Source organism: Hydra vulgaris, chromosome 11 (genome assembly GCF_038396675.1).
Source record: "Hydra vulgaris chromosome 11, alternate assembly HydraT2T_AEP".
Lineage (NCBI taxonomy): Eukaryota > Metazoa > Cnidaria > Hydrozoa > Anthoathecata > Hydridae > Hydra > Hydra vulgaris.
Genome location: NC_088930.1, coordinates 27,639,809 through 27,648,787, shown reverse-complemented (window position 1 = coordinate 27,648,787; position 8,979 = coordinate 27,639,809). Strand labels below are relative to the sequence as shown.

General features: G+C 26.3%; 1 long non-coding RNA gene across 1 annotated transcript; it reads right to left on the bottom strand.

Moving 5' to 3' along the window:
- Positions 1-717: 717 nt before the first annotated feature.
- LOC136087227 (uncharacterized) lies at positions 718-1,529 on the bottom strand. Its single transcript, XR_010641646.1, has 4 exons — positions 1,384-1,529; positions 1,036-1,164; positions 903-926; positions 718-818 (listed from the first exon to the last, which is right to left on the bottom strand). It is a non-coding gene; the product is annotated as an uncharacterized LOC136087227 (long non-coding RNA).
- Positions 1,530-8,979: the final 7,450 nt, after the last annotated feature.

The window sequence follows — 8,979 nt, the reverse complement described above, 5'->3', positions numbered from 1 at the left end:
GTTACTTGTAAAAGTGTGTTAATTGATAAAACCATATTTTGATCCATGAAGATTTTGTTCCTTGCTATTCTAAAGAAAACTTTAAAAAGTATTTAAAATAGTTTAAGAATGAGTAGACTAGTAGACTATAGTGTGTTATATAATTTCACCAAACTTAATAAAAGTAGCCGACACGCGATTTAATATTTCGAAGTGCGACTGAACTGTTTTTTTAAACATTGATGTTGCGTTTTAAAGAACGTTTCTTCTCAATTTAAAATGAGTTTTAAAATTACATCTTTTTTTTATTTCCAAATGCAATTGTATCATTTTTCAAACCTTATAGTCCATTTTGAATCACGTGAATGGCCAGTTTAATCATTAATAACGCTGTAATTCTTGCTTTTTTTATCAGTAAAATTTTTATTTTAACTTTGTCAATAAAAATTAACAAAATAAAAAACGTCATTAAGATGCACATGAAAAATTATTACAAGAACGCAGTGTATATTTAAAAGAAAACATTAGGAATGGTGGCGCCTAGTAATTAATAGGTCAATAATAGCTTTAAAAATGTTAATTAAAGTAAAAACTTAAATACTGCTCTGGATTTTACTTCTACTGTACTTTGAAGGATAACATAATACAAATGTGTTAATTAGTGTATATAAATAAAAATATTATGAACAAAACAAGTTTTTTAATAAAATAACATTTTATTATCAATCGATAAAAAAGGCATACACAAATTGGAAATAATATTTTTACAAATATATTACGCAAACACATTAGAAAAGAATAGTTTATAAACTTAGCACTTGTAGCAGCTGAAGATGTAACTAAAGGTTAATAAAGTTGGAATAAAAATAAATATTGCCAAGAAATGCATAAACATATTGAAAAGTAAAAGTTTGTAAACATACCAATTATAGCAGATGTAGATGGAACTAAGATTAAAAAAAGTATAATAAAAAATAAATATTGCAATTGATTCAAAGTACATACATATATGAACAGGTTTTTTGAAGGATGCAATAAAAATATTTTTAAGCTTACCACTCAATGCGAGGATGGAACTAGAGCTAATAAGTTTTAATAAACAAATAAATTTGCAATTGTCGAGAAATGCAAACATTAAAAAGTAATAATTGTTAAACTTATCACTCGTTGCAGATGAAGATGTAGCTAAAGGTAAAAAAAAGTAATAAAAAATAAATTTTGCAACTGATGACGTTGAAATTGGTATTAAATCTATTTACAGATTAAAAAGTAATAGCTTTTAAAATAAACATAGCAACTGATGAAAGGAGCGAAGGTTAAACATAATATAAATTAAACCAAAATATACATGCTTATATTTGATGTTCTATAATCGTTGCTAAAAGTTATCCTATAAAAACTTACCAGTGGTAGGCTGGGTAGATCGAGCTAAAAATAAGAAAAACATTGTACTATTACACAAAACACTATGAAATTGTCAACAGTAAGTTACAAAAATAACTATCGTCAAATCAGTTCTGTCGAAGATGCAACAACTTTATTAACAAAATGAAAACTAATAATATAAAGAAAATTTATTAATAAACATCAAGCTAACATAAGGAATGGTTATACACGTGGTTATCATTGGTTATCGTGGTTAACATAAGGAATGGTTATACACGTGGTTATCATTGGTTATCGTGGTTAACATAAGGAATGGTTATACACGTGGTTATCATTGGTTATCGTGGTTAACATTAGGAATGGTTTTACACTTTGTTTATTAATTATGTTATATTGGTTGTGGTTATATATGAAGTATGAGATTTATACTTACGAAATCTTAAAAACTCTTTATAATGTCTAGCCGGATTTAAATAACAAGTAAATATTAGGCATGCTTGTGTTGTGATTTAAACAATAATACAATAATAGATAAAGAAGTATACAATCCAAAAATGATAAAATAATATACTTGAAAAATACTAACAAGTCTTTTGGAACAAATCAATGATCTGATTTGTTCATTTATATGTAGTGTCCTGATAAAATTGTCAACAGATATTATCAGTTAACAATCCACTCAAAAGCAAAAGTTTTAATCTGAAGCATTAATTTTCTTTTATATGTAACATATAAAAACTAATTAAGGTTACATTTATGAAAATTTTTTGATTTAAAATAGTTATTATAGATATTGTTATAAAAAAATAATAAACTTGCTATCTGTTAGAGAACCAAGTAGACTTCTGTCGATTGAATTCATTTTTTATTTTAATCTAATAATAAAAATTAAAATAATAAATATTGGAATTATTATGTTTTCGTAGAATGGACCCCCTATCCGCCCCCGTATTTCGCTTAACAAAAAAGCAACAGAAAAAAAAAATCAGGTACCAAAAGTTCTACACTAATTAAACTATCTGCGGTCATTTATAATTTGGCATGTGCATAGAAAATATGCATGTGCATAGAAAATACATGTAGAAAATTATCTGAATAATAAAAAAAAGGGGATCAACATTTCTTCGACTACAAATTCATGTGAGAACATCAACCAAATTTTCAGGAGCAAAACAATCCATAAAAATGTTAAGTAATCATACATAAATGTCATATAAAAATCAAGATTAACCTTTCTTCTTTCTAAAAAGTATCTATGTCTATACATGTTTCTAAAAAGAAACTCCACAAAATTACATCTGCCTCACGCTACCTAAAAAAGAGTCAAAAAAACGAGAACCAAAATTTTAGCATAAAAATCGGTTCCGTAAATCGCAATTTCCACGTACCTAATATCAGCAGCTTTCTTGGGTATAAATTTTCTAGCACTCTCGATAGTTCTGGTATCTCAAATCCACAACTTAGTAAAATTACTATCTTCGTATTTCTTTATGTTTTCTTTTAAGACAAAAAATGACAAAAAAGAATCTAAGCAAGTAAACACGAAAGCCATTTTCACCAGGTAATATTATTATGCGAGTTTTTATAGTTGTCTAGCTGTTTTTATATATTATATAAAAACTCAATTTGTTTTGACACCGTGACATTCTTAACCAATGAAACGGACTTTCGGTAGGAAAATTTTTTTTTTTTTGGCTAACGACTCGACAGACTATCCATAAAAAAATATTTGCTATACATATATATATATATATATATATATATATATATATATATATATATATATATATATATATATATATATATATTTGAATTTTCACATATTCAAATATATATATATATATATATATTTGAAAATTCAAATATATATATATATTTGAATTTTGTCTTTTTATAGCACGGCAGAAAACTGATCATAAAATATTGTTATATTTTGAGATCAGTGGTAGTGAAACACAGCTGAATATGTTTAAATAATTTATTAGATAATTCAGCTTATAAATTAATAACAGAAAAGTGTATTTAAAAGAAGACAAAAATACGAGATTTGCCGTCAAAATTATTTACAGAGAAATCAGAAGACTTGTTTAGAAAGTTATGGATACTTTTTGTTATATCTCTTTTATTTTGTTTGGTTTATATACAATTAGCTTTGTTTATCCTTTTTTTCTTGAAACCATGTGGGTTATTAATTACATTGCGGAAGTATTTATCGGTTGGAACTAAATGTTGTTGCAAATCAAAATTAAATAATGTTAAACAGAAATCAGACACCGTAAAAGGTACTTGAAAAGAGGAAAACAATATTAGGCACCTATCATTAAACAAAAAAGTCGAGAATGCCTAAATGATCTCCATAATAATAGCAAAAGAACTATAAAACTTTAACGAATTCAAGAATATATAAATAGTTTCATAACAGAGGAAAACTTAAAGATAAATAGCATATCAAAATGAAATAGATAAAAAAAAATTGAAAGTACCAACTACAAAAAAAACAAATCCATAGTTAATCTTAATAAATATATAAATAAAAGACACGATTCTACTCAAACAAAACATAAATGCAAATAGTTTAAATAAAATAGAAGAACTAAAAAATTTTAGAAGGACTAAAAACATCAGAAGGACCAAAAAATGCTAAATTTATGTGTCAAATGACCTAAGGACATAAATTTTATGCAATTACCACCAACCGTGTGCAGCTGGCAGTGTTTTAAAAAGCAAAAGCTTTGTGCAAGTTAATTTTTAAAATTGCCTTAACTTGCAATTCTGCATGTATGGTCTCTGGAAACTTTAATTTACCACTCATAGGCTGTTCAATCCGAATTAGTTTTAGTACTTTTTGTTAGAGATCCTATATACTCAGAGAGGCGACGTAATGAAAACGGCGGCCATGTTTTTGCCCAATAAGCGCGTGACTTAAATAAATTTAAGTAAAAACGATTGTAAAACACAATATTTTAAACGAAAATTTGTCTTGAAAATTTAAACATTTTATGTTTTTTTTTTTTTTTTTTTGCAGTTTTTAATAAAATTATTTATTAAATTTATTTGACAAATAATTACATAAATAAGTTACTTAACAAAAGTTTAGACCTGACAAAAGTTTTACAACATTTTTATAAATTGGTTTTAGTTATATATAATTTAGTTGAATCTATTCTTTCAAAACCAATGCATGCATTGTTATATCTTGCTGCCAAATTCAAAATAACAGATTAAAAAAACAACCAATGCATGCATTGTTATATCTTGCTGCCAAATTCAAAATAACAGATTAAAAAAACAACCAATGCATGCATTGTTATATCTTGCTGCCAAATTCAAAATAATAAAAAAAATTTTACTTCATTTTATTTTTCTTAAGGCTAAATATTATAAATATAATATAATATATATATATAGGTCTAAATATTATAGGTCTGAATTTTTTTAAACCTGTTTTCAAGCTTCAATTAAAATTAATGAGAATTAGGATAAAAGCTAAACTTTTAATTTGTTCATCAATTGACTTTTTCTTATAGAATTACCATTCTTTTTGGTAAAAAATTATGGCTAAAATGATCTATATATTAATTCTATTTAAAAAAAAATGCAAAGTTTGTTTCAAATTAGGAAAATTCTTTCAATTTCTTTAAATCTAGAACTCGTATATATTAGAAAAAATTACATTAAAATACATTATAAGAAAATAGCTTGGCTTAGTATTACTCAAGATTAAACTTGACGTTTTATCCAAATCTTTGACTAAAACAATGTACTCTTTTTTTGTGTGGATTGCGCACCTTACTATTAACTAAGTCAAGAAAATACAATAAGAATTGATGGTCATTATACGGTATCATAACTGCATTTTGATAATATAATGTTTTTAAGAGTTGAGCAACACAAATAAGTTTCAAGTAGTGAACGGAAACTTTCGGCTTTGGCCGAAATTTCGGTTCAAACCGCAACCGAAATGAGCCGAAACTTTTAAGAGATTTTTTTAAGCTTTAATATAGAGTGGGATCATGACAGTTTCCTAATTGTAATCGTTTGTTAGTAAATCAATTTTTAATTATAACAATTGTAAAAATTTTAATTGAAATCACGTTACATAATAGTTTTAAGTTACTATTCTCAAATCATTCTTAAAATGAATTAACATTTAAGTAAAGCAACCCAAACCAATAGTTTCATCAAAAATTTCTCAGTGCTAAATTATACAATGGAAAATAATCGATAAAAAACTGGTTTATGGAATCATTTTATCGTGACCGTTAGTGATTTCAAATACGGAACTTGCGATTTGAAAATATCTCGTGGATCGCACAATCCAAAACTTCAATCACTTAGCGGACTTTCATCACATTTAAGAAGTGGTTTACTCTAAAAAATCTCTTAACTGAAAAAGCAATACAACTACCGGCAGTCCTATAAATCTCAAAAATTGATTCAAACTTCATAGAAGGTCTGAAGTTTCTTGTGCGACCGTGGCGCAGTGGTTAGAGCGCTTGCCTTTTAAGCAGGAGAGCCAGGCTCAAAACGAGCCTCGCATATATTTTTGCGTCACGGTAATGAAGGAGGCGTAAACTTCCTGGTTAAATGCACTTCCGCGGTGCTCTGTGACAAGACCTATAGGTCTTCTTGGAGCACCTAAATAACAATAAAAAAAAAGTTTCATAGATTTATATTAGAAAACAACATTAAAAGCAAAGTTTGGTTTGGCAAAAGTAGCAAAGAGATTCCTTAGACCTCCACCAACATCTCCCGAAGTTAAAAGGTTGTTTTTAACTGCTGGAGAAATTCTTTCAAATGAAAGAAACTTTTGCCAGAAAAAATGAAAAAATATGTATTTCGCAGAAAAAATACTTCAATTATTACCTTTAATTATTGAAATGTCTTGACATATTAGAGTTTTTATCAAACTATGTTACATGGTGATTGGCTAGATATATGTAAAATAGTTTTTTTTTGCTTTAATTCGGTGATCATAAAAGGTTCAGGGATTTTAAATATTCATTTTCAAATTTCGGCCGAAATTTCGGTTTCGGTTTCGGCTACGGCTTCACTGAACCGAAATTTCGGTACTTTCGGTTTCGGCTCAAATTTCGGTTTCGGTCGATCACTAGTTTCAAGTCATTTTTGTATAGAAAAGCTGCAGGAATTACTTGTTTTGTGAGCGTCCTAATTATAAATATTTTTTTAGTAGTTTTGGGTAAATCGCAATTTTATATTAAAAGTTTTTTTTTTAAGAAGAATATTTGGTAGTTGACAAAATAACACCAGATGGAATAAGTTTTCACCTTAGTTTTTTACTTAGGCTCAATACATATAATCCACAGAGTACCTCTATAATTTCATTGAGAAAAGCTTTCGTTTCATTGTAAATTAGTGACTTTTTATACTAAAAGCTTTTGTTTCATAGTAAATTTAGTGACTTTTTATATTAAAAGCTTTTGTTTTATTGTAAATTTAGTGGCTTTTTATATTAAAAGCTTTTGTTACATTGTTAATTTAGTGACTTTTTATATTAAAAGCTTTTGTTTCATTGTAAATTTAGTGACTTTTTATATTAAAAGCTTTTGTTTCATTGTAAATTTAGTGACTTTTTATATTAAAAGCTTTTGTTTCATTTAAATTTAGTGACTTTTTATATTAAAAGCTTTTGTTTCATTGTTAATTTAGTGACTTTTTATATTAAAAGCTTTTATAAACTTTTATACTTTTGTTTTGTTTAAATATTTTTATCAAGAAAGTTTATAAGTAAACATCAAATCCATATTTAAAATGTCAACATTTGTGCAGGAATTTTGAATCTATTACTAGTGATAGAAGTATTTTTTTGTGTGAATCTTAGCTGTAATTATTATTAGCTGTAACTCAAATCCATATTTAGAATGTAAACAAGCTTGTGCAGGAATTTTGAATCTATAACTAGTGATAGAAGTATATACATTTTTTGAATTCCAGCTGTAATTATGAAAGGTGTGTTACATAAGAGAGATGTTGCCTTCTTGTATTCTTCAAAAAATAAAGCACATTTGCTAAAAAATCAATAGAACAACTTAAGTAAAGAGCGTGATCGTTCCTCGAACGATCACGCTCTTTTTCATGTATATATATATATATATATATATATATATATATATATATATATATATATGTGTATATATATATATATATATTACATATAATACATAACTTCTCTATTTGAAAATATACATAAATATATATTTTTTTAAATAAAGACATATTGGTTAATTATGGCTATTACTATTATTAATTATTAATTATGACATATTGGTTAATTATGGCTATTATTATCATTATCAGGTGAAAAAAACGAAACAAAAAATGTTTAAAGAATTTAAGAGCGAAATAGAAGAAATGATAAAGCATCATGAAAAAAACGTGTAAAACTTATTAAGCGCATACACGAAAACTATATACGATAGATTAGATAAAGTAGATCTAAAGGTTAATCATCATGCAAAACAAATAAAGATAATAGAAAAAGACGTAGAAGAAATCAAAAGAAGCTTAAATTTTCACAAACACCTTTTTGAAGAAAAAAGACAGCTATTACTTCTCAAGAAAAAAAATACATCTCACATTGAAAAGCAAAATTATAATTCCGACTATCTTAAAGTAAAAAGTAAATAAAGAAAGATGGAGGATAGATTTCGCAGAAACAATTTAAGGGTTGACGGATTAAAAGAAAACGAAGGTGAAACGTGGGTTGACAGCGAATTAAAAGTCAGTAAAGTTTTTGAAGGGCATTTGGGGTTAAAAAATATTAAGATTGAAAGAGCTCATAGAACTGATCAGAGAAATTTAAACAAACCAAGAATAATTGTATTAAAACTGTTAGATTATAAAGATAAAGTTGAAATTCTTAAAAAAAACATCTCAATTAAAAGGCAAAAATATTTAGATTAATGAAGATTTTTGTGCCGAAACTGTCACAATTAGGAAAGCTCTACAGGATCAGATGAAAGTTGAACGAGTGGCCGGAAAATATGCATTCATCTCTTACGATAAGTTGATCATTTGGAATTGGGCTGCGAACTAAAGTTAAATATTATTTTCGTAACATATTTATATATACTACAATTTTGTTTTACTTTCTATATAATACTTTTTTTAATTAATTATTTTAAATTTTACTTAAAAAATGGAGGTCAAATTTTCATTTAATTTTAATGATGAGAATGCTAGTGAGGATAACTACTTCAATGGAAAAAATTTAGAAAGCGAGTATTTTTCAATTTCTGATTCTACTCAATATCTCTGTCAGAACAAAAATAATTTTTCTATATTAAATGTAAACATTCGAATTATTAACAAAAATTTTGAAAACCTTAAACTCTTATTGCATCAACAAAACCACGAATTTAAAATAATTTGTATCACGGAAACTTGGCTTAAAACCAACGGAAAAAATTCAAATTTTGAATTCAGTAATTGAGTCAATTTCTCATAAGACGGTTTTGTCGCAACTAATGTTGCATGAAAATAAAGTTTGCACTATCTACAAAATTTTAACAAGTATGTTAAATTTCATCATTAGGGATGTACAAAATAGATTTGGTTTTGCACGAATCTGCTTTTTAAATGTTTTTGAATATC